Raw genomic sequence first — 26,928 nt, 5'->3', positions numbered from 1 at the left:
ACAGGTGAGGGTAGGGTGAACCGTTCCTTTGTGACGCCCCTTGAGCGTGTCATAATTTCAGGGCGTGGTTCTCGTGGACCGTACGGGTACAAGAGTCAGAAATTGAGAAAGGTCTCTCAGTTTCAGATTCACTTCTCCAGTTTTCGGACACTTGTTCTCTCACAATGGGCAATCTCGTTTGCCAATTTTACCTGCTGCTGAGCCGCTGCTGTAATTTTCCTTTTTTGGCAGCATCTCTATCAGTTTTTGGTATTAAGGTGATGTTGGCTTCATAAAAGCTATTTGGAAGTGTTCCTGTTTTTTTTAATTTCATGAAAGAGCTTCGCCAGGATTGGTAGTAGTTCCTCTTTAAAGGTTTGAAAGAATTCATTAGTAAATCCATCTGGGCCTGGACTTGTTTTGGGGCAAACTATTGATTATGGTTTTAATTTCCTCAATAGTAATGGGGGTGTTTAGATATGCTACATCCTCTTTATTCAGCAGTGGAAGGTTATAAGAGTCCAAGAATTTGTCCATTTCTTCCATATTTAGTTCTCATATTTAGTGGTATAGAGTTTCTCAAAGTAGTCTCTGAATACCCTTTGAATCTCTGCAGTATCTGTAGTGATATTCCCCTTTTCATTTCTAATATGGGTTATCAAGTTTCCCTCTCTTTATTTGTGAGTTTTGCCAATGTTCTATCAATCTTGTTTATTTTTTTGAAGAACCAACTTCTGCTTTCATTGATCTTTCATATTGATTTTTGGGTTTTAACTTCATTGATTTCTGGTCTTAGCTTTGTTATTTCCTTCTGTCTCCCTATTTTTGGTTCCTTTTGTTGATCATTTTCTAATTCTATAAGCTGCATCATTAAGCTATTCATGTATGCACCTTCTTCCTTCCTGATGTGTGCTTGCAAAGCTATAAATTTTTCTTTCAGTACCACTTTTGCTGTGTCCCAAATATTCTGATAGTTTGTGTTTTTATTGTCATTTGTTTCCAGGAAAGTTTTGATTTCTGACTATTCAGGTGTGTTTCTTGTAGGCAGCAGAAGGTTAGGTTCAGTTTTTGGTCCATTTTGCCACTCTGTGTCTCTTAACAGGTGCATTTAGTCCATTGACATTGAGAGATATAATTGTTATGGGATGTAGTGCCATCTTTGTGTAGAAATTTGGTGTGTTTGTTGGTCTGTCTTGTTTTAAATTAGACTTTTAAGTTTTTCTTTTAAGGCTAGTTTTGAGTCTGTAGTTTCTTTAAAGTTCATCTGTGAAACGATGTATACTTCCTTCAAACCTGAAAGTGAATTTTTCTGGGTGCAGTATTCTAGGCGAAGCATTTATTTCATTGAGTTTTGTCACTATATCCCACCACTGCCTTCTGGCCTTGAGTGTTTCTGGTGACAGGTCTGCTGTAAATTTCAAGGATGCTCCCTGGAATGTAATTTCCCTTTTTGATCTTGCTGCTTTCAGTATTCTGCCTCTATCTGTGGGATTCATCATTGTACTAGGATGTGTCTTGGGATGTTTTTCCTGGGGTCTCTTTTAGCGGGTACTCTTCAGGCATGCAGGATTTGATCGCATGTATTCTTTATCTCTGGTAGTTTCTCTTTAATTATGTTCTTGACCATTGATTCTTCCTGGAGATTTTCTTCCAGGGTCTCTCGGACTCCAATGATTCTTAAATTGTTTCTGTTGAGCTTATCAAAGACTTCAATTTTCATCTGCTCATATTCTTTAAGTAATTTTTCCATTGTCTGATCATTTTCTCTAAGGTTTTTTTTCCCAATCTCTTCTGTATGGAGTTGTTATGCATCTCATCTTCCAGCTCACTAATTATATCCTCAGCTGCTGTTATCCTGTGGGAGAGCTTATCCATTGAGTCTTTCAATTCGTCTACTGAGTTTTTCAGACCTGTTATTTGACCTCATATTTCAGTTTGGAATTTTCTGATTTCTACCTTCATATTCTCTTGATTCTTATTAGTGTTCTGTTCTATACTTTCTTTGATTTCTGTGAACATCCACCATATTTCTTCTCTAAACTCCATATCTGAAAGACTACTAGGTGGTTGGCCATTGTTGGGTCATCAGAGTTGCCATCTTCATTCTCTATGCCTGATGTTGGTCTGTATAGTTTCTGTATAGTATTATGGGTTTTTCTATGTGTTTTGGTGGTATTTATTAGTTAGGTGGAGTGTGTGGCTGTGAAGCGAAGCAGAGTGGCTGCACTCCTCTGCTTCCACCTTTTGTGGCGGGAAGACTCACCTCAAGAGAAGTGAGTTTTCAGGGCATGGATGCCAGAGACCGTCTAAGTTCCCAGGCTGGAGCAAGCAGGGGGAAGCCTCAAAATGTCTGCCATGCTGAAGAGGCTCAGCAAAGTCAGCTTTATCCACAGTCTTCGGGCAGAGAAGACTCACCTCCTAAAAGATATATTAAAAGAAATATTTCATATATTAAAAGAAACTTTCTTGTATTAAAAGAAATTTTAAAGCACATTAAAAGTAAATATTAACAATAACAATATAACTCAAGAATAATTTAAAGAGGTATAAATCTGTGCACTAAAATTTTTGAAATGCTATTGAAATAAAGAACTCACAAAAATGGAAAGATATTTGTGCTTACAGAAATAATTAATCTAGCTAAATAGGTAATATTACCTAGTGTAATATGTGGATTCATTTCAAACCCTATAAATATATCAGTGGCATTCTTTACATAAATAGAACAAAGAATCATAAATTCTCTTCAAAACTACAATAGATCTTGAATATAGCAAAGCAATTCTGAGTGATTATAGGGAATATCATGCATCCAGACTCCAAAGCATAGTATAATGTTATAGCAATCAAAACATTATGGTATTAGAAAAAAACACATAGACCAGTCAAAACGATTAGGTACCCAAAAGTAAACCCACACACATATTAATAACTAACATGACAAAGTAATTGTGAACATAAAATAAACAAAAAAATCTCATCAACAAATGATATTGGGAATGTGACCTCCAAACAAAAACAAAACAGAAAGGAAAAAAGAAATGAAGAAAAGAAGGAAGAACAGAATAAAGAAAAAAAGAAAGGGAAAAAAGGAAAGAAATAAAGAAAAAAGTAAAAGAAATGTGCTTGGTGTGTATGGAGCAATTGAACAATGAGTTAAAGAAAATGAAGAATGTTTATGGGGTTGCTTAAAAATGTTTCCTCAATTTTTTGGGGGGGCCATACCCGTTTGATGCTCAGGGGTTACTCCTGGCTAAGTGCTCAGAAATCGCCCCTGGCTTGAGGGGAACCTTCCTTGGCTAGCACTTGCAAGGCAGACACCTTACCTCTAGTGCCACCTCACCGACCCCGATGGTCCCTCAATTTATTTTTTGACCAGTACAGTGTATTTTAAATATCTGCAAAAGAAGAACAGTTTTGGGGTAAGAAAAAAGTCAAAATTGGATAAAGAAAGGCCAGATAAGACACAGATTCCTCTGAGAAAATAGTCCAGAGGCAATGATCGAAGTGGGAAAGACAGAGTTCATGTCCAAATGAACCATGTCAGAGACCTGGCTGCACTGCTAAGTATCTGTGAAATATAATGCACTATTTCAGAGCAAATTCAGTATTCCTTCCAGTACAGTTACTCCTAGAAATTGAGTATTGATTCTAGTGGAAATAAGTCCATTGCAAGCTTTTCAATGCTAGAAAAAGATTTATAAGAAAGCTGTCTCCAACCACTCTAATATAATAGCGTCAACTATTAAGAGTCAACTATTTTTGTTTCTTTACATTTTGTGTAATTAAAAAAATTCCTATTTTAAGAAAGTTAGGACTCATGAAGGTTAGGTATACTTAATGTGAACATTGAGAAATGTGTGAAATTCAGTGTTTAATCCACACTCCATTGAACTATCTTATGGAAAAATGGGTTCTATCTAAGAACTCAGGAAGATGTAATACAGAAGGAGCAGCTTGAAGGGGAAAAGTTTTAAATCTTACCAATAGCTAAATGTCAGCTGAGGCTATGCCACTGTTATTTGGAGTTGTAAAGAAAGCAGAAAGTGATGCCTATCTGTAAAGGCCTTAGATACAAATAGAATTGGCTTTAAAAATCCTGAAAACTCCATATAAATGTTTACAAGTATTTGAAAAGTCAAGATAAAAAGAAACTATGAACGATTTTTTTTTTTTTTTTTGGTTTTTGGGCCACACCCGGTAACGCTCAGGGGTTACTCCTGGCTATGTGCTCAGAAGTTGCTCCTGGCTTGGGGGACCATATGGGACACCGGGGGATCGAACCGCAGTCCGTCCAAGGCTAGCGCAGGCAAGGCAGGCACCTTACCTTTAGCGCCACCGCCCGGCCCCATGAAAGATTTTTTTATGACTTTTTGTCTCATGAATTTTGGAGAAAGATTTCTCCTGGCTAGTTCTGTCTCAAGGAAAATTCATTAAAAAAAAAAGAGTGGTAAGGGGTATTGATTATTTATCCCATTTTGCACATTGATTACGGGGGAAATGACTCATTTTTACCGTTTTGGGAGCACTTCCTGCTTTTTTTTTTTTTTTTTGGTTTTTTGGGTAACACCCGGCGGTGCTCAGGGGTTACTCCTGGCTGTCTGCTCAGAAGTAGCTCCTGGCAGGCACAGGGGACCATATGGGACACCGGGATTCGAACCAGCCACCTTTGGTCCTGGATCGGCAGCTTGCAAGGCAAACGCCGCTGTGCTATCTCTCTGCGCCCACACTTCCTGCTTTATTTTAAAAATAACTATATTCTTTTTGAAAGGAAGTGCTTCCCATAGTGCTCAGGGACCTGGTGCAGTGGGGTTGGATGGGTCAATGAGGATTTGGTACTGCTTGACCCATCAGTGCCAGTGATCACCAGGGCCACATCCTGCAGTGTTCAGAGTTCTCAAAGCTACATGTAGTGGTACTCAGTAGGTCATGTAATTCCAGGGGGAGAGCCAAGGTCCCCTGACCCCTAGGTTATCTTCCTAATACTATGTGAATTTCATTCTCTCTCAACTATTACTTTTACTTATACTTAATAAATAATTTTAGCCATAGTTTTCTAAAAGAAGAAAATTGATGTTAATTGAATTAAGCAGACACCCCTCTAGATACAGGCAGGATGGTTGGTGCTGTGTGAGTCAAGGTAAGAAAAACAGGAAACATTATTCATTATTGACAGAGTTCTGGCACTTCTTAGTTTTAAGATTTAATTTTTAACTTTAAACTCTGATTTACTTAGTTGTTTATAGTTGATTTTTAGGCCTATAATTCCTGTATCCTTAACCCACTACCACTGACCCCAGATTCTTTCCTAATCCTTACCCTGACTCCCGATACAGTTTTGAGTTTCTTTGAGTAATTTCCATGCTTACAGTAGTGTTGGGTTTAAAGGTATGATATATACAGACACAGAGAGGCCCCCAAGGTACTATGCTGCTTCCAAACTTCCTCTTCTTGCTTCTCCCATCTATATTTCTCTTTTCCTTGGGAATTTTTATTTCTGTGACCAGGAACCCAGATTACAGTGTTTCGTCCATTGCAACCTACTATTCTCTAGACATTGTTATATATGATTTAAGTGTCCTATTCACTGTACTATCTTTACAGCCTCTACTATAATTTAATAGCATCATCTAATGGTTATAAGAAATATTGCAATATTTTATTGCATAAAAATTTTAAAAATCTTCATTGAACTTTATGAGAGGTATAAATGTTGGAAAGTTTATGATATTTCCTCAAATTTAATCTTTTCTTTTCTTTTTTTTTGGTTTTTGGGCTACACCCGGTGATGCTCAGGGGTTACTCTTGGCTATGCGCTCAGAAGTAGCTCCTGGCTTGGGGGGACCATATGGGACGCCGGGGGATGGAATCGCGGTCCTTACTTGGCTAGCGCTTGCAAGGCAGACACCTTACCTCTAGCGCCACCTTCCCGGCCCCAGATTTAATCTTTTCTTGAAAGCTTGCATCTTATCATTGGCAATACGTACTGTCAATTGTTTTCCATAAACTGTCAGGTCCTTTCATTCCTAAAGGGAAAGGTGCTGAATTTGAATGGATACACTATAGGTACTGAAATTTGAATTCCCATAGTGTATCAGCTATTCTTTTAAATAAGAATGATGTTCCATATAAATCCAGTCAACCTAATTTGCAACTAACTATCTCTAGGAATAAACTTCCTAGAGGCAATCTGACTTGAATACAAGTCTGAAGGAGAAGGACTTTATGAGTAGTTTGTGCTTTGTTACCTTGTACACAAATGTGAGATTAAATTAAACCTATACTTCCATCAAGGGCAGTCCAGTGCTCTGAATATGAGGATACAGGCTGTAAGAGTTGCTGTAGTTTTCACTCTATTTTAGTAGTGTATAGTTTTTGTGTAGTGTTTATATATATATATGTATATATATATATACATATATATATATTCATCCTATAACACCAGTTGTGTTCTTGTAATTACTTTTGTTTTGGTTTTTGGTTTTTGGGCCACACCCGTTTGACGCTCAGGAGTTACTCCTGGCTATGCACTCAGAAGTCGCTCCTGGCTTGGGGGGACCATATGGGACGCTGGGGGATCGAACCTCGGTCCATCCTATGTTAGTGCTTGCAAGGCAGACATCTTACCTCTAGCGCCACCTTTCCGGCCCCTCTTGTAATTACTTTTGCCCTCCAAATTCAACACAGTTAAAATAGTCAAAGTAGTAACATTTTTAAAATAAATAAAATTATAATTTTAATGTTATTTACTCCCCCCCAATAGATCTCAGGAGCACTTTCATTGAAAGGGCAATACTTTGGAGAATCCCTGCTCTAATAATTGGTGATCTTGTGTGTGTGTGTGTGTGTGTGTGTGTGTGTGTGAGAGAGAGAGAGAGAGAGAGAGAGAGAGAGAGAGAGAGAGAGAGAGAGAGAGAGAGAGAGAGAGAGAGAGAGATAGTGTGTATTTTAAAACACACTCCTTTTTTCTTAAATTTTTTGTTTTTGCTTTTGGTCATACTTGGAAATGCTCAGGACTTACTCCTTTCTCTGCACTCATTTGGGACACCAGGCATCAAACCTGGTCAGCTGTGTGTAAGCACCCTACCTGCTGGGCTGTCTTTCCAAGTCAACATGCTCATTTTATACTTGACTCTAGGTCCTCTTTTTTAAAATATAAATCATTGCCTGCTCTCTTTTATTTAAAGTTTTGTTCAAAATTTATAAAATCTTAATAAAATTTTATCTTGAAAATATGAGAAGAGTCTAAATTACTTTGAACACTTAAATTCATATGGAACAAAAGTAGTATGACAAGGCATAAATGGGGCCGGGTAGGTGGCGCTGGAGGTAAGGTGTATGCCTTGCAAGCGCTAGCCAAGGAAGGACTGCGGTTCGATCCCCCGGCGTCCCATATGGTCCCCCCAAGCCAGGGGCGATTTCTGAGCACATAGCCAGGAGTAACCCCTGAGCATCAAACGGGTGTGGCCCAAAAACCAAAAAAAAAAAAAAAAGACAAGGCATAAATGAATTCAGAAATACAGAGAACTATTCTGTATTTCTCTAGAGACAAGTACCTAACCAGTTTCTCTAATACAATTCAACTTCTATTTTAGGTAAAGATGTGCAATTATTAATATATAAATAAGAATGTAACATATAGTTCTTTAGATCTTAAGTTACTATAAATTATACAAGTTGAAAAACTTTATATAGACAATTATATACAATTTTATATAGACATCTTTTATATAGCCGTTCTATGATAGAGCCACTTTGATAAAGGTTATTGAAAATATTTTCTTTTGTGAGCTATTCACATTTTGAGTTTCATCTTTTGTTATGTTAAAGTGATTCATTTTATTTATATATTTAATTTTTATTGTGGTCAAAGTAAATTACAAATCTTTCACAATAATATTTAAGGCACATAATGACAATAAGTGAGGGGCATTTTCACCACCGTGTTGTCCTACCTCCACCCCTGTTCCCAGCATGCATCCCACATCTTCCTCCTTTACTTCTGGTAATGCTAGTGTAATTGTTCCCCACTTTTACTGTTTGTTGTAGATTGGGTATCAATTCTGTTGCCGTTGACTTTGGGTTTGATGTTCAAGTCTGATCGTTTTTTTATTTCCACTAAATGTTCATATGACTGTCTGGTCTTGGTACCATTCATTTTCCTCCCTCAAATTATGAGGCTGAACAAGATGATTCCAGTAATATGGTTCTGTTGGAGATATAAGAAAAGATATGGGGGATGAAAAGAAAAAACAAAAACAAAATAAAAGGAGAAAAAAAAACTAGGAGGAGTCTGTCTAGGTGTTATAAATATTCCTTTAGAAGAAGAAAGGGAAAAAAGAAGAAAAGAGTAACAAAACAAAACAAACAAAACCAAAAAAAAAATAAGACAGTAACAACAAAAGCAAAAAAAAAAAAAGAACTAAAGAAGAACAAACCAAAACCCAAAACCATCAACTATGAAGAAACAAACAAAAACAAAATAAAACCAAAACAAAAACAAAATAAAAACCAAGAACAGTGAAAAAACCCCTCCAAATCAGCAACTACTTAAAAAGGGTTGTTCCTTCCTTCCTTCCTTCCTTCCTTCCTTCCTTCCTTCCTTCCTTCCTTCCTTCCTTCCTTCCTTCCTTCCTTCCTTCCTTCCTTCCTTCCTTCCTTCCTTCCTTCCATCTTTCTCTCTTTCCATCTTTCCTTCATCTTTCTCTCCATCTTTCTTTCTCTCCATCTTTCTTTCTCTCCATCTTTCTTTCCTTCCTTCCTTCCTTCCTTCCTTCCTTCCTTCCTTCCTTCCTTCCTTCCTTCCTTCCTTCCTTCCTTCCTTCCTTCCTTCCTTCCTTCCTTCCTTCCTTCCTTCCTTCCTTCCTTCTTTCTTTCTTTCTTTCTTTCTTTCTTTCTTTCTTTCTTTCGTTCTTTCTTTCTTTCTTCCTTCCTTCCTTCCTTCCTTCCTTCCTTCCTTCCTTCCTTCCTTCTTTCTTTCTTTTCTTTCTTTCTTTTTCTTTCTTCTTTCTTTCTTTCTTTCTTTCTTTCTTTCTTTCTTTCTTTCTTTCTTTCTTTCTTTCTTTCTTTCTTTCTTTCTTTCTTTCTTTCTTCCTTCCTTCCTTCCTTCCTTCCTTCCTTCCTTCCTTCCTTCCTTCCTTCCTTCCTTCCTTCCTTCCTTCCTTCCTTCTTTCTTTCTTTCTTTCTTTCTTTTCTTTCTTTCTTTCTTTCTTTCTTTCTTTCTTTCTTTCTTTCTTTCTTTCTTTCTTTCTTTCTTTCTTTCTTCCTTCCTTCCTTCCTTCCTTCCTTCCTTCTTTCCTTCCTTCCTTCCTTCTTTCTTTTTTGGCAAAGGCACAGTAAATATTGGGGAAAATAGAACAGGAATTCTCTTGGCCTTAGAGATACAGAGTTTCTCTGCCCTTGAAGCATACTGCCATGGGAACAACTACAGGCTCCATACACTCTCATTTTCACACCCCAAGGTCTTTTTAGGATGCCAGGAAACTTTCTGCTCAGTTGTGGATGACGACATCATGCTTCTGTAGCTAGAGATCTTGTTATTTGCATAGATCATATGATGAAGGCTAGAAGAGAGTTTTTGTTTTCTTTTTTATTATTATCTTTATTTAAACACTTTGGTTACAAATATGATTGTAGTTGGGTTTCAGTCATGTAAAGAACACCCCCTTCACCAGTGCAACATTCCCATTACCAATATCTCGAATCTCCCTCCTCCCCACCCCACCCCCACCTGTACTCTAGACAGGCTTTCTACTTTCCTCATTCATTCACTTTGTTATGATAGTTCTAAATGTAGTTATTTCTCTAACTGCACTCATCACTCTGTGGTGAGCTTCATGTCGTGAGCTGTACCTTTCAGCCCTCCCCTCTTTTGTCTCTGAGAATTATTGCAAAAATATCTTTTATTTTTCTTAAAACCCATAGATGAGTGAGACTATTCTGCATCTATCTCTCTCCCTCTGACTTATTTCACTCAGCATAATAGATTCCATGTATGGTTATCCATATTTAGGAAAATAGAAAAGAATTTTTCTTTATGGTTCTAGAAGTTCTGTTTCATCACTGTTGTTGTAATCAGTCTTCTGTAATTAGTGGTATTGGTTTTTGCTCAGCTCTTAGGACAAAGCCTAGAATAGAGTCTTTCAGCATGATTCCAGAAATTCTACTCAGTAGCAGTTGTCAAAGTCAGACCTCTGGAATTAGAGATCTTGGTTTTTGTACGAATCCTAGGCTGAGGCCTAAGCTAGGAGCTTTCTCATTGATCCCTTGATTGCATTTTATATTTTGTAATGAATAGATAAAGTACATCCTGGCAGGTTTATCTCAGATTCTTTTTTTTTTGACAATTGAATATTATGTATAGTTATAGATGAATGTATTTGCAGAAACATTCTAAAAACTTTTTTAGTTTCAACTCTGCAACAGAATTTAATTGAAACAATTAAATTCAATTTAAGCTATTAGATGGGCAATGGATTTACTCATAAAATCTATAGTTGAGTTTAATATGGAACAAGAATTGAAAAGAGCAAAGTGACCATTGACAGAAACTTACATACCTACTGTATTCTGCTAGCTCAAGTCACTGAACAATCTCTAGAGAAAGTTTCCAGAGATCAGAAAAATAGTGACTTTTTCTTTTCTTGAGTTCATTAACATGTCTTCATCTTTTCTTCTGTGGATTTTCTCCTTACTAATTCTTGGAAGAAAAACTGGATGGAGCAGCCTTGTTCTCCTAAAATTTTTAGTCAAAGGAATTTAGATAGGTACTGTGCTTAGCATCTACACATAATAGCATATCAATTCTACTTTCTATTGAATTGAAAATGAGAACAGTGCTGTGATTCACTTGCAAATGAACTCACACTGGCACACTGGCATTGATTTCTCTTGTGTCAATCGTAGGTGGTGGCAATCACTTTACTTAATGCAGCTGAAAAGTCTCTTGGTACAAATATAATCCTAATCACATGGTCTGTCTAATAATAGCTCTGTAATTTAAATCAGTTCAATAAAAAATCATACTTGAAACTATTGTGTTAATTATTAGAGTGTTCTTTAGGTCCATTTTCTGCCTCTTCCTTAACCTTTCCCTGTACCCGCTCTCTATACAACTATTTGATAATGCTCAGAGTTGCAAAGTGTGAAAAGTTGCAAAGTTTTAAAGTTGCAGTTTTAAAGAGGATTCTTGGAGAGGAAAAGGTTTGATTTAGTGGAACAGTCTTCTACACTGAATTGAACTGCTCTGTGAAGGCACAAAGCAAAAAACAAAACACTTGGGTGTGAGGAGGGCAAAAAAGTTCATTCTGTCATGCGCTGAGGAAGATTATAGGGGGAAGTGTCCAGTGGTTGTGTTTCAGTAAAAAATATAAAAGAATAAAATAAAGATTTATAAAGGTCCATTTAGGGGACTAGAGAGAGTATAGGAGGAAGGGTTGAATTTCCAATGTCACATATGGTGCCCTGAGCCATGCCAGGAATGATCTATGAGCACAGAATCACCATGGGGTATTCTTTCAAAAAATACTTCCTTTCAAAGATGAAGTTCAGGATATTGTCTTTCTCCTCAGTATATTCTATTTTACGTATTATATATGAATGTATATTTGATCAACGATAAACTATTAACAGTCCTTTTATCTTATACCCTTTTTTTGGGGTGCACACCAGTGATGCTCAGGGGTTACTGCTGGCTATGTGCTCAGGAATAGCTCCTGGCTTGGGGGACCATATGGGACGCTGGGGGATTAAACCACAGTCCATCCTGGGTCAGCTGCATGCAAGGCAAACGCCCATCCCTGAGCCACAGCTCCGGCCTCTAACCCGTATCCTTTTAATATACTTTAACTTTCAATTATAGGTTGCACTCGGCAAGAATGGTAGAGATATTATATCTTTCAACTAGTATTGAAAGCCCTTATATACACTGAAACACGAACCTAAAGAATGAGTTTTGTGTTCTGAATTGTCAGAAATGCAAAGCTTCTCCATCACGTTGACTTGCAATTAAAATTTGATAGTTAAGTCTGAATATTACTGAGAGCAGAATGATGAATATATTAAAATGATCAAAATAGTAGCCCATTCATATGCAAACACACAGCTTAATTTCAATAAGTTATTCTAAGCTGTGATATTTTTTGATATCGTCTAAAATTATTTCTTCTTAAAAAGAGCACTTCATTTTCTGGGAAAAAAAAGAAAGAGAACACATTTTATTTTTTGTTTTAAAATAGCTTTTAAAAAGCTAGAGATGTAGCTCAATGGGCTTGAATGCACACATTTTATATAGGAGACTGGGTTTAATCCCAAACACCACATGGCCCCCTGAACATTGCTGGATAGGATCTCCAAAACACTATATTAAACCAAACTTCAAGCCAGGTATGAATCAAAAATTTCTTTAAAAGAGTCATAACAAAGCTCATGTGGAATGTCTAGAAATGTAATATTAAAAATATGGGCAGGGCTGGAGTGATAGCACAATGGTAGGGCATTTGCCTTGTATGTGGTCGACCTGAGACAGACCCAGGTTCAAGCCTTGGCCTTCCATATGGTCCCCTGAGCCTGTCAGGGGTGATTTCTGAGCACAGAGTCAGGAGTAACCCATGATCACCACCAACTGTGGCCCCAAAACAAAACAAAAAAATATATGGGCATGTCTGCTTTCATATTTCCCTTGGGAAAATTAAAACAATATGCAAGTCTTGACAACAATTAGTATTACTATCTGTTATTGTAGACAAATATAGACAATAAACTTATGCTTTTGGCTTCCTGGTGTTTTAAAAACATTTTTTTTCTAAACCTACATTTCCCTCACCTACGCTGCCTTTGAAAGAATTGCAAGCACTCTGTGGTGGTACATTAAGTATCAAGTCACTGAGCTGTTTTCAAAAGTTGTAAGGATGAGGGAGAATAAGAAAATGTATCATCAGATTTACTTATAATACTGAATTTTGAGATAGAAGAACTATGACACCTCATAACACAAGTCCAAAAATTAAATAATAATTCAGAAACTAGAAAAATATTGCACACTTAAGGGTAGCACTTGAGATAAGAAATTAAGGGCTTTCTTGGTATCCTCACTGTAGTCTGAGTATCTTACTATCCCCACAAGATCTCATCTCCTGCCTTCTGTGGAACATTGACCCTGCCTATGATGTATTGGAATAAAAGTGTCACTGGTCTTCCTAAGAACAGTGTAGGCTTGTTCTCAGAGATATGGAATTGTAGCATAAATACCCAGGCATATGAGAACAGTCAAGGTATTAATAAAGAAGCACACACCGGAAGAGATAAGGGAGAAGATTGTGAACTTAGATCTTAAAAGAGGAAGTGGATCTGGATTGAGTTTGATTGTCTGAAAGAAAAAGACAAGCAGTCATCTCTCCTCCATTCTCTTCTTCATCAATCCTTCAATCACCCGTCCACTGGTGACAAGGGTTCAGATGTAGGAGACGAAGGCAAGGAAACATTGAGGGCTTGATGATAAATGTTGTTGAAGGTCATTTGAAGGATTTTGAACTTCCCCTGGGTTCTTATGAGTCATAGGGGATAGTGGTTTGATCCACAAGAAGGTCCCACTGGCTGCAGCATAGGCATGAATGGGAGAAAGTGATTGTGGATGTACGAGAGTCAGAAAATGATGAGCACACTGAGAAGTAAATAATGGGAGAAGTAACTTCCTGGTTGCTTTTACTTCCCTTTGGGTTTAACTTCCGGTGCCTAAAATAACTTCTTCTTTTCTTAGACATTCTATGGTTCCATTTTTCAATCCTCCAGCAAGAAACAACCCAAATTCCCAAGCAGAACTACTAGGATGTTCCACATGAGTGTTTCAAAGTCACCTCAAAACTAAATAACAGAAATCTTACCTTCTGGCTGCCTCTCTGAGGTTGCTCATTTCAGTGAGTCTCATTGTGTCTATTTTATCGCAGGCTCTTTCATGTCATTCAGTTTCCCATATCTAGTTCACTAAGATCTATCAATTCTTCTACAGAATTTATCTCAAATCTCTGTTACCTAGCCTCATCCTTGCTGACTTTGCTCTCTTTTAAATCATCTTCAGCTGTTTTAGAACTGTAACCTTTGGTCTTTCGTCCATCCTTAATACCTGCATTGCATGAGTACTGGGAAAAATTTTGAAAATATGTATCTGTTGATGTCATTCCCTAATTAAAAGAGAAGAGATCTCAATATAAGTGACAATATAAAATTTTTTAGAAAGGAAAAAATCTGTAATAACAGCAGCAACAAAAATAGAACACTTAAAGTATAATGTGCGTGTTGTGGTGTGTGTTGGTGTGTGTGTTGTGATGTGTGTTGGCGGGGGTAGGGGTGGTGCAATTAAATCCAGGGCCTCACAAAACCTACTGCTGAGTTGCAGATTCTTCATATAAACTTTTTTTTGAAAATTATCTAAGTAGGGGGCCGGGCGGTGGCGCTCGAGGTAAGGTGCCTGCCTTACCTGCGCTAGCCTAGGAGACGGACCGCGGTTCGATCCCCCGGCGTCCCATATGGTCCCCCAAGCCAGGAGCGACTTCTGAGCGCATAGCCAGGAGTAACCCCTGAGCGTCACCGGGTGTGGCCCAAAAAAACCAAAAAAAAAATTATCTAAGTAGTCCAGTGTGTCTAAACTATGAAAATCTAAGCCAATTATTGATCTTTGTCAAAATGATGTGAACTATACATATACATATATAGGTGTATTCATGTTTTCTAAAAAAAAGAAAAGAACATGTTTTTCTTCAAAAAGTGTGTCAAACACTCCTGAAATTCATTTGGAATAATAAACACCGGCAAGTAGCTAAAGCAATCCTTGGGAAAAGGAATATGGGAGGCATTACTTTTCCCAATTTTAAATTGTGTTACAATGCAATAGTTATTAAAACAGCATGGCATTAGAATAAAGACAGATCCTCAGATCAGTGGAATAGACTTGAGTATTCAGAGAATGTTGCCCAGACAGATAATCAACTAATATTTGATAAAGGAGTAAGAAATTCAAAATGGAGCAAGGAAAGCCTCTTCAACAAGTGGTGTTGGCACAACTGGTTAGCCACTTGCAGAAAAGCGAACTCAGACCCCCATTTAACACCATGTACAACGATCAAATCCAAATGGATTAAAGACCTTGATATCAGTCCTGAAACCATACAGTATATAGAACAATTCATAGGTAAAACACTTCATGACATTGAGACTAAAGGCATCTTCAAGTCAGAAACAGCACTCTTCAAACAAGTGGAAGCAGAGATAAACAGATGGTAATACATTAATCTGAGAAGCTTCTGCACCTCAAAGGAAATAGTGACTAGGATACAAAGGCCATCCACAGAATGGGAGAAAATAGTCATCCAATACCCATCAGATAAGGGGCTAATATAAAAAATATACAATGTTCTGACAGAACTTAACAAGAAAAAACATCTAACCCTATCAAAAAATGGGGAGAAGAAATGAACAGACACTTCCTCAAAGAAGAAATACAATTGGCCAAAAGACACATGAAAAATGCACCACATCACTAGTCATCAGGGAGATTAAAATAAAAAAAATTATGAGGTGTCCATCTAATGTCACAGAGACTGGCACACATCACAAAGAACAAGAACAATCAGTACTGGCAGATTGTGAAGAGAAAGAAACTCTTAATCACTGCTGGTGGGAATGCTTTTTAGTCCAGCCCTTATGGAAAAAAATATGGAGATTCCTCAAAAAACTGAACATTGAGCTCCCATGTGATCCAGCTATAGCTCTCCTAGGAATATACCCTAGGAACACAAACATACAATTCAAAAATCCTTTCCTCATACCTATATTCATTGCAGCACTATTTACAATAGCCAGACTCTGGAAACAACTAAGATACCCTTCAACAGATGAATGGCTAAAGAAACTGTGGTAAATATATACAATGGAATATTATGCAACATCAGAAGAGATGAAGTCATGAAATTTTTCCTATATGGAATCTATTATGCTGAATGAAATAAGTTAGAGGGAAAGAGATAGACACAGAATAGTCTCATTCATCTATGAGTTTTAAGAAAAATTAAAGACATAATTGTAATAATGCCCAGAGACAATAGAGATGAGGGCTGGAAGAACTGTCTCAATATGAAGCTCACCACAAAGAATGGTGAGTGTATTTAAGGAAATAATTACACTGACAGCTATCATGACAATCTTAATGAGTGATAGAATAGAATGCCTGTCTCGAATATAGGCAGGGGTTGGGAAGGAGGGTGGAGGGCATTGGTAGTGGGAATGTTGCACTGGTGAAGGAGGGTGTTCTGTTTATGACTGAAACTCAACTACAATATTGCTTGTAATAATGGTACTTAAATAAAGATTTTTTATAAAAAAAGAACATGTCTTCAAGAAGTACTGGGATTAATATTCCCCTAAATAAACTCTTCAAATCAATTGTTCAAGAAGTAGATTGTTCTGATTTTTCTCAGAGCATTAAGATTCTGTTTTCATAAAGCTATCTTATGAAATATTAGAAATATAACAAAAAGAAAATTATAGACTAATCTATCATCTGAAGATTTATGCAAAAATTCAAAACTAGTAATAAACTAAAAAGGTAGACAAGTAGGCCAGTTCTAATCATCTGCCTCCTGCGGCCATTTCAGTCTGTGTCTGGAGGTAAACAGGGACCCATGGTCCCCCAATCAAACACAACAGGGTTGTCTGCAGGACCTCCCTCAGCTTCCTTCTGGGTTTCACAATCAGTCCTGAGCTTCTACCTCCTGCAGCCAATTCAAGACTGTGTGGGAGGGAACAAGGAACCTCCAGTCCCTCTTATCAACCTTTTTTCCCCCAAACATTGAAATGAAGACATTTCAATTTTTATCATATAGTTCTAGGTAGATTGGATTTACCACTTCTTTCTCTTAGAAAACATACCACTCAAGACCATGTGAACAAACCAATGATCTAGTTTGCACTATTTTTTTTTTATCATACTTAGATAACTTTGCTTGTTTAGAATAATAACATCTAGCCACCTCTTATACAAACAGTTCAAAAGATCACTTTCTTAAACACCCTGATATACCAGCTTTCTAACCCACTAAATGCAAAGAACAAAGAGGGAGCTAAGGAAGATACCTATAGCTGGGGATATGGAGATAAATCCTGGCAAATTTCCAAGTCCACCAAATCTCCTGAGCCTTATAGATGAGGACCTTACATCAATACACAATGTTTTAGCTATAGATGAACAATTTAGCCAACTCAAAGAACTCTTTCAAAAGATGAGAGAATTCATACAAATGGAAATGAAGGAACTAAAACATGTTAGCAAGCCATAGTAGTAGAATTACATGGGTGGAGAATCACATAATCAAGCTTGAAGCCAGCAGTGATAAAGAAGTCACAAAAGAAAGGAGAGACAAAAAAATTGGAATTAATTGGTAATTAAAGAAAAGACAAAAGAAATAATCTCTGAATTGCACAAATATTAGAATGGGAGAAAAAAGGGAAAGAGAAGACCAAGTATTCTCTGGAAAGAGGCTGTTGTACAAAAGAGACAAAAAGAGTGCTAAACAAAATAGACCCTAACAGAACAACACCAAGACATATAGTGACCAAAATGGCAAAAACAAAACAAAACAAAAAAACAAAAACAAGCAAAACAAAACAAAAACAAAGAGAGAGATGGATCTTTAAAGCAGAAAAGAAGGAAAACTGCAAGTATAAAAAAAAGAACCAGGGGAATTCCCTTTCTAATTTCCCCAATTTTTACTGTGCCTATGCAAAAACAAAAATAGCACAAATTAAATTTAAAAAAAAATGTTTTTTGTTATTATTGTTGCTTGATTTTTTTTTTCTTTCTTTTCTTTGCCTTTTCCCCCCTGTGCTTTGATTTGTTTTCATTTCAGGACTGTGGTTAGTGTGTGGTTGTTGTCTTTATTGCTGTGGTGCTTTTCATGTTATTTGTTTTGGTTTTGTTTTTTTTGTTTTGGGGGGTTGATTTTTTGTATTATTTTTATGTTTTCCTTCCTTTTCTTAAACTGATTTTTATAGTCTCTAAAAGGACTCCTTCTGTTTTTTGCTTGTTTGAATTTTTGACCCTCCTTTTTTTCTTTTTCTTTTTCTTTTTTTCTTCTTACCTTCAAACAGAACCACATAACTTGAACCATCTTGTTCCGCCTCACAAATTGAGGTGGAAATAATGAAGGGCACCAAGACGTCTTGTATGAACATTGAGTAAAAATAAATAATGATCAACCAACTACAACAGAATCAATACCCAATCTACAACAAGCTAGACACAGAAGGGACCACTTAGACTAGCATTGGGGGTTGGGGTGTGTGGCAAAGGAGGGGTGATATGGGATGCATGTTGGGAACAGAGGTGGAGGGAGGACAACATTGGTGGTGGAAATGCCCTGATTCAATGTCACTATGTACCTAAAATACTACTGTGAATATTTTGTAATCCACTTTGGTCAAAATAAAAATTATTAATTAAAAAAAAAAAAGAATCAAATCAGATCTTTCATTTGAAACTATCCAGGCAAGAAAAGAGTGGAATGACATATTCAAACTACTGAATGAAAGAAACTTTCAATCTAGAATCCACTACACAGCAAAACTTTCATTTACATGGAGGGAGGAATAAAAACATTCTCAGACAAAAAAGATCTTGTAATATCTGCCGTAACCAAACTGACCCTAAATTGACGCAAAGGTCAATTACATAAACCAAATTCCCAATTGTAACATTATAATGGCACAACAGCCCTTTCTATCAGTAGTTTCTTTAAATATCAATGGTCTAAAGTCTCTCATCAAAAGGTACAGAGTAGATTAGATCAGCAAACAAAACCTAGCCATATGCTGCCTTCAGGAAACACTTAAAAGTTTAGAATAGGGCGATTTCTGAGTGCATAGCCTGAGTGTCACTGGGTGTGACCTAAAAAAACAGACAAAGAAACAAACAAAAAATTCAGGATAGACACAGACTCAGAGTAAAGGAATGGAAAACAATTTTACAAGCCACTGGAAAACAAAAAATCTGGGGCAGCCATACTTAGACAAAAAAAAATAGCATTCAAGCTCAAGAAAGTACTCATAGACAAATTGGACACTATTTATTGATCAAAGGAAAAATAAATCAAGAAGTACTAACTTTTATCAACATTTATGCACCAAATGTAGGGCCAGCAAAATATGTAAGGTTTTTGCTTACAAACCTAGAGAAACATATGGATAGAAACACGATAGTAGTGGCAGATTTCAACATGCCATTATCTCCACTAGATAGATCCAGAAGGTGAAACACTAGAAAAGATGTAAGAGCCCTAAATGAGAAACTAGAAGAACAAGGATGAATGGATCTGTACATGAACTTTACTTCTCAAAAAGCTGAATACACTTCCTTTTCAAGTGCACATGGAACCTTCTCAAGGATAGACTACATTTTAGGACACAAGTCTATCTCTCCCGCCCCAACATTATCCTTAATGGTGAAAAACTGAAAGCATTTCCACTAAGGTCTGGCACTAGGCAAAGATGAACACCATGTCCACTCTTATTCAACATTGTATTAGAAGTCCTAGCAATAGCAATCAGATAAGAGAAGGAAATAAAAAAATCCAAACTGGAAAAGAGGAAGTAAAACTATCTCTATTTGCAGATGACATGATGATATACATTGCAAATCTAGAGTCCTCAGAAGTTCCTAAAACAATAAAGCAATACAGCAAAGTGTTCTGCTACAAAGTGCTATGTTGCATTAATATAAAATATAAAGTCCTAGTGGAAGAAGGCCTTTCTTGGCAGGCACAGCTGTTGTAGACCCTTCATCCAGTGGGTCTGAGGGCACAGGATAATGGTGTAAAAATGATCACAAGCAGTTAGAGTTTCATCAGAATCAGCTCGGTTTATTTCATGGCACTAGCCGCCATGTGCAGACTTTGCACCATGTCTGCCTAACTCGCCTCAGAAGCTCAGGGCTCTCTCTCTTTGTCTCCCTTCCAGCTCATTTTCAAGGTTCCTTGCTCCTTTTTTTCTCTACCCCCAACCCCCCAGGCAACACCTTTATTCAAAACCGCAGATCCCTCCCAAGTTGGGTTAGTCTGACCATCCAGGTGATATTAACATATAGCATTGGGGGAGGGGTAACAGTTTTATATATATATATATATACACACATATGGATATATAAAGACCTATATACAGTGCTCATTAAGATAATGTCTTGACAAATATTCTAATATACTTATTTTCAATTTGAATATGCCTGCTAATATGAGCTAATGTTTTTGTCCACTAATAACATTGGAGTAGGCAACTACATGACATAGACCCTGGCTACAGTGCTCATTCATTAAGTATGTCATTGCAATTTATTTTCAAATTAAGCTAGTTTATTATTATATATAATATAAATAACATATTATATTATATTATTATATATTTATTATTGCATTATATAATGCCTATGATTTCAGTTTGCTTTCAGGAAAGGAACTTGGATGTTCAAGACCAGTTAGACAATACTTCATGGTGTAGACGCCTTTTACAGTGCTCATTACCATATTGCTTAGTATTTCATACTTAAAAATTATGATGGCTTTAAGAATGCTCTATGCACAATCTAACCCAGGAAGTCCTTCTTTCGTAAATTTACCCTCACCAATGATGATTTGCCTAGGAAATGGAAAATCTTTCCATCTGACTTGCTGGCTTTATATTTTTTAAGCATTCTGAACCGTGCCACCTAGATCAGTTTTTCATCTGCATCTATGGATCACTCTTCATTGTGTGAAGATGTGTCTATGTGAGTACATGAGTGTATGTGTTGATCACCTTATGTTTGTCTATGTTCGTCGTAATGTACATAATGTCTGTCTTATGTTGTATATATTTCTTTCCCCTGTTATATATAATCCTTCCTTTTCCCCTTCTCCTGCTACTACTTTACAAATCCTTTTATATCCTTTTACTCTCTCACCCCTTGATTTGCTATTTCTCTCTATTTAACCCTTTTTACCCTCAGTTCTTAACTCCTCAGGAATCAAGCACCCCAACCAGCTGCCAACCATTTCTCAAAGCAAAAAGACAGCTTCCTACCCTGCTTATTGGCTTTTTACCCAATTTGTTTTTTGCAAGACATGGCATGGGGGATCATCGATGGTAATTTAAACTTAGTTTAGCTGCATAAAAGGCATGTACCTTATCCCTTAAACTAGTGCTTTTCAGATATAAGGAATTAGTTGTCAGGAAGTAGAATAAACAGACAAAAGTTCATCATTATAATAATGTTTATTTTGGGTCACACCTGGCAGCGCTCAGGGGTTTCTCTTGGCTCTACGCTCAGAAATCACTTCTGGCAGGCTTGGTGGACCATATGGGATGCCAGGATTCAAAACACCAACCTTCTGCATGCAAGGCAAATAAATGCCTTACCTTCATGCTATCTCTCTAGCCCCTATAATAATTTTTGTAAGTGTTCTTGCATAGAGTTTTTAAATGAGAGATAAATGGAGAAATTAGTGTTCATATGGAGTACTATGCAGCTGCTAAGAAAAACAAACTCATGAAATTTGCCTATACATGGATGGATATGGAGACTATTATGCTGAGTGAAATAAGTCAGAGTGAGAGAAATAAACACAGAATAGTTTCACTCATATGTAGGATTTAAGAAAAATAAAAGACAGTATTATAATAATACTCAGAGACAATAGAGATGAGGGCTGGAAGAATTAGCCCATGATATGAAGCTTACCACAAAGAGTGGTGAGTGCAGTAAGAAATAACTACACTAAAAACTACCATGGCAATTATATAGAGAGAAATAGAATGCCTGTCTAAAAGGCAGGCAGGAGACGAGGGAGGGGGAATTGGGGGACTTTGGTGGCTGGAAAGTTGCACTGGTGAATGTTGTGTGTGCATTTTATGGCTGAAACCCAATTACGAACATGTTTGTATTCATGGTGCTAAAATAAAAAATTACTTAAAAAAACCCAAAAAATATTGCATTCAGGGAAAGACAGGCTCATTAAACATTAATCTTTCCAAATCTATGTATAAGACTACCATGTAAAATTAGATAAATATTTTGAAAAAAATCAAATTATCAAATAATGAAAAACTATGTTATGAGGTAATTTGAGTCATAGTCATAGCCAATTTCTTTAGGGGAAAACAATCTAGATATCAATAACTATATATGTTTAAACATGAACTATGTATATATATCACCTATCAATCATTTCTCATGTGTATACATATTACCAGAATACAAATAAGGCTAGAAAGATAACCTAACTTATCTGTGTATCTTCCAATTAGTTATGCATGTTTGCCTTTGAAAGATACAAATATAGAACCATATATGCCTATAAAACATTTTGTATATGTATGAATAGACATTTTATTCTGCAGAAATCCATGTTTGTATAGCTCCACCTTTGCAAATATATAGAAAACTGTGGGATGCTAAATCTCTTCATGAAGCTTTTGGGCATAAAAAGAAAGGGTTTTCTTTTCTCTGTTTTATATTCTGTATTAGTTCTATTTTTATATATTATTATTTTGGCTTCAAATTTAAAAATACTGAAAGTCAGGCAGATAATGCAGGGGTTAATCCTCTTATCTTTCATATGACAGATCCTGACTTGATCCATGACACCACATATGGTCCTCTGAGCACCTTCAGTAGTGCTCCTTGAGCATAGCTGGGTGTGCTTGAAAAATATTTTTTAATGAAACAGTTATAGAAACTCTCTTATAAGTAAAATAAAAGTTGAAAATATTTCTCAGGTTTTAAATTTTCACCCAAATACTTGGAGTGATGTTGCTACCATCATATCACAACTGTATGCAGGATTGGCTCTTGAATCTTGAACTCTATACTTAACTATAGAAAGAGGGTAGTGAGATTGCTCAGTGGGCTGAGAGTCCATTTGGCATGCAAAAGGCCTTAGTATAATCCCTGGTACTTCAGGGATCTTGCTGCACTCCTGAGCATTGAGTCAGACTAGTCCCCAAGTATCATTTACAGCCTTACTCTAAACCCAAACCAAACTGAAACAAAAAGACAATTACCAACCAATCTCCATAAAGACACCAATGACCTTCTCCCCATCATTTGTGTCTGTCAAGTGGGTTATGTGCCTTGTGAGAAACAGGAAGCCAATTCCTTCATCCATTCTGAATTATTCAGTCTTCTAACCCCTTCCTTGTTCTTTGGTTAACTTTTACTGTTTCTTATGATATTTTGAGAAATAAATGGAAAGAGAAAGAGAAAAAGACTATAGAGCATCTCTCCTCCCCATTTTTTTCTTCCTCATGTGTATGTTTATTCTGAGGTGTTTTTTAAATAATAGAATCTCATGGAAACAAGTGATTGTCCATTGAAAATGCAGATATTTGAGAATAATATAATATTTTATATAGAGCATTTAGAGTTTACAGATCATTCTCCATCTCAGAAGTACATTAATTATGATCTTCAATCCCAGTAATAGTATACTACTCATCAGTATGCATGCTCAGTACAGACTCTCTCGTGATTTAAATATGCTCAGTTCCACTTTCTGCTTATGAAAGGAAATGAGGGACCTAATTATATATGAAGAATAGATGAATGGCAAAAGAAAAGATTTTTCCCTCCAAGAACCACAATAGAGAATTAGAAATGGAAGATGAGAAAAATAGCAAGAATATCAAATAATTAGGTTTTTTAAATGTCCTTACAAATGAAGGTGAAATATGTGCCCCAGCCCCAAGTTAAGAACTTAAGAACTGCTGGTTATCTAGAGAACATTTTCTACTCTCAAGAGGAAGGTGCTGTGATTTTCCATGCATTTCACATCTGCAATGTGAATATTTCAGAAGGAAATTAAAAAAAAAACACATAGGTGTAGGAAACATAACTTTCCTTTGATAGAACAGGTTCTATAAAACAGCAAAAACAAGTCTTTTGATTATTGAAGGGAAATAATGCAAAGGTATAATTAATTCAAATTATAAAGCACATGCAAAACTATGGGTAAACAATGTGAATTCCATAAGGAATTGACCATGTGACACTTTCATTTGGGGGTAATGCTTGAAGCTTGGCACTTGGCATGGTATTGTGGTCCTGAACCTTTTGTGCTCAGGTCTAATGATACTGGGTGCCATCAACACAATAATAAAGAGAGCCCAGGAATCCTTGTAATATCAGGGATTGAGCTCAGTTCAGGGCTTTATGCATGTTGGACCTCTGCTCCACCCCTTTGAGGGTCTCTCTGGCCCCTGCACTACCCCTATAGCAGGTTGAAACTATAGAGATTCCAAGTTATAGAAATTTGTAGAATGTGATTCCAGAGTGAACATTCCACTGAGATGAAAATATTGGTACTAGTTTGTGAATGCCAATCGAGGTTTAGACATGTGCCATAAAGATGTTGGTAAGAAAGTTAGTTTCTAGGGTCTGACACAGAAGTAGGGTGTTTGCTTTGTAATTGATGACACAGGTTCAATCTCCAGCAACTCATATGATCTTCCAAAATTACCAGGAGCAATTTCTGAGCACAGAAGCCAGGCGTAACTCCTGAGCATTGGGGGTGGAGATGTGCTGATACACCTACCTTCACCCTTATATACTTCCAGACCTGAACCTCCCCAGTCTCCCATTTCCTGACTGGTGCTCCTGGTGGCCCAGTTGAAACCACCTGGATGGGAGAAGGTGGAGGGTGCGATGATTACTATTCTTTTGGAGATGCCTTGTTGGAACCTAGAACTGGAGGAAGCATTCAGAAGCAAGGCACCATATCCTAACTATAATTCTAACGATTGGAATTCTGTTATCTGACCTAGCATTTCTTACCTAAGCACATATAACTGTAAGACCAGATATGTAAGGCCAGTGTTTGAATTCTTATACAAATGGAGCATATGGACCACCATATCCCACTGATCCTGGTGCAAATACTGACTCATATTCTGGGGTGTATAACACAGCTGGATATTACACACACACTCTACAGAGATTCAGAACTCTGTTCACCTGGCAACAGCTCAACTCCAGTCTCTTGATGGATGTATCCCCAGCAGGATTGCCAGACTGAAACACCTGCTCTTAGGGGACAGGTTCCAGGATACCCTGTTTCACAGAACCCTGGAATGACCCTACCTCATTATATTAATGGGGATGGTAACTGTAGCATTCTGCAACCAGGACTTAGGGTACAATCATAAGAGTACTCATGAGCATTTCCTGGCACTTATGAAATGGTAACCCATTATTTCTGGCCTACAACAGTAGGCCAGTACCAGCCAGCAATCTCTACATGAGTGAAAATGCTTCATGTCCTGGCAATGGCTTCATAGCAACCCAAGGATTCCTCATATCCCTATGGCAAATCAGATCAAGGTATGAAACAGCACAACTTTCCTTGCAGGGTTCATCTCTATCAGAACAATGAACAATGATGATTCAGATCCTTTGGCTGCCCAAATCCAAAATAGTGTCGAGCCTCAGCTATATGGTAATACCATCAATGAACATCCCAGAAGTCAAGATAAAAAATCTCCCTGAAGAGCCTTTATCATCAGATCAAAGTATCCCCCCCCCCAGGAATTAAAAAAATTATACAAGTGCTAAAAAAGGTTCAATATCTTTATCAAGAAGTAGAAGAATTCATAGAAAAAATTACAGATGAAGCATATTGGCTTCTGGAAGAAATGCTAATGGAACTTTTGGAATTGGATACACTTGAAACTGGGGGCCAAGAAACTATTTGGCAGGTCAGGAAAGAGACTGTTTGTAAAATCCAGGCCATACCGGAAAAATTGGTGAGGGGGAAAGGATCATGAAAAGATTTAAAACAAAGGGGAAGGGAAACCTGTTACTAACCTGACCAAAGAAACTTGAATTTGGTTAATTATTCACTTTTTGAAATGCCTGTTGATAACAAGAAGCAATACATTTCAACTTTGAGTTAAAGTTTGGAAATGGACTTGGTGAACATTTTAGTTATGAATTGTTTTCAGTTTTCAGACTAATGAGTATGATAAAAAAAACTGGAGATATCAATATTGCCAATTAGATTACTTCTCTAAAATATATGGAAATCAATCAAGCTGCTTCTTAGCTGGAAGAAAATACGTGGATGTAACAGGCTGATAAGAAATGTACCAGATGAGACTTCATTTACAATCTGAAACAGGTCCTGTTTTTAAACATCTGGATGCACTTGTCACAGTTTTGTATATTGTGACTCCTTTCAGCACTCATTTCAGGTGTAAATTGCAGCTTGGACTTAAAAACAAAATTTCTGAAGATGCCATCTTGTGCTGAAAGGTGAATGTGTGGGGTGCTATTGTGACTTTTGCATCTGGGTAGGGAATTTTTATATATACTGATTATGAGATCAAGGAGAGATAGGGACATGAAAAGAACTGTAAAGGAGTAGCAGCTAGTTTGCTACTGAACATAATTTGGGTTCCCGCACCTCCCTCACCTCCCTCAAATTTCTACGATAGTATTTATAATGCACCTATGTTCTGGTTGCACCATTTTAATAGAACTGAGTGAATATGGGGCCAGAGAGATATCACAGCGGTAGGACATTTATCTTAGACGCTGAAGGACTGTGGTTCGAATCCCAGCATCCCATATGGTCCCCTGAGCCTGCCAGGAGCGATTTCTGAGCATAGAGCCAGGAGTAACCCCTGAGCGCTGCTGGGTGTGACCCAAAAACCAAAAACAAGCAAACAAACAAACAAAATAAAACAAAAAAAAAGAATTGAGTGAATAAATTCTAGCTTTCTCTGTGGATTTATCCCCCCCCCACTACATGAAGCCTTAAGTTCCAAGTGCAGCATTCTTGCTATTTATTATTATTGTTATTATTTGGTTTTTGGATCACACCAGGCCATGCTCAGGGGTTACTCCTGGCTCTACGCTCAGAAATCTCTCCTGGCAGGCTC

At 37.1% G+C, this 26,928-nt stretch overlaps 1 pseudogene; it reads left to right on the top strand.

Moving 5' to 3' along the window:
• Window positions 1–21,121: 21,121 nt before the first annotated feature.
• On the top strand, window positions 21,122–25,812 carry LOC126014216 (BAG family molecular chaperone regulator 4-like; annotated as a pseudogene).
• The last annotated feature ends 1,116 nt before the right edge of the window (window positions 25,813–26,928 follow it).

This window comes from Suncus etruscus, chromosome 7 (assembly GCF_024139225.1).
Source record: "Suncus etruscus isolate mSunEtr1 chromosome 7, mSunEtr1.pri.cur, whole genome shotgun sequence".
Taxonomy (NCBI): domain Eukaryota; kingdom Metazoa; phylum Chordata; class Mammalia; order Eulipotyphla; family Soricidae; genus Suncus; species Suncus etruscus.
Note: the sequence above shows the minus strand (reverse complement) of the source record. Positions and strands in the feature narration are given on the sequence as shown.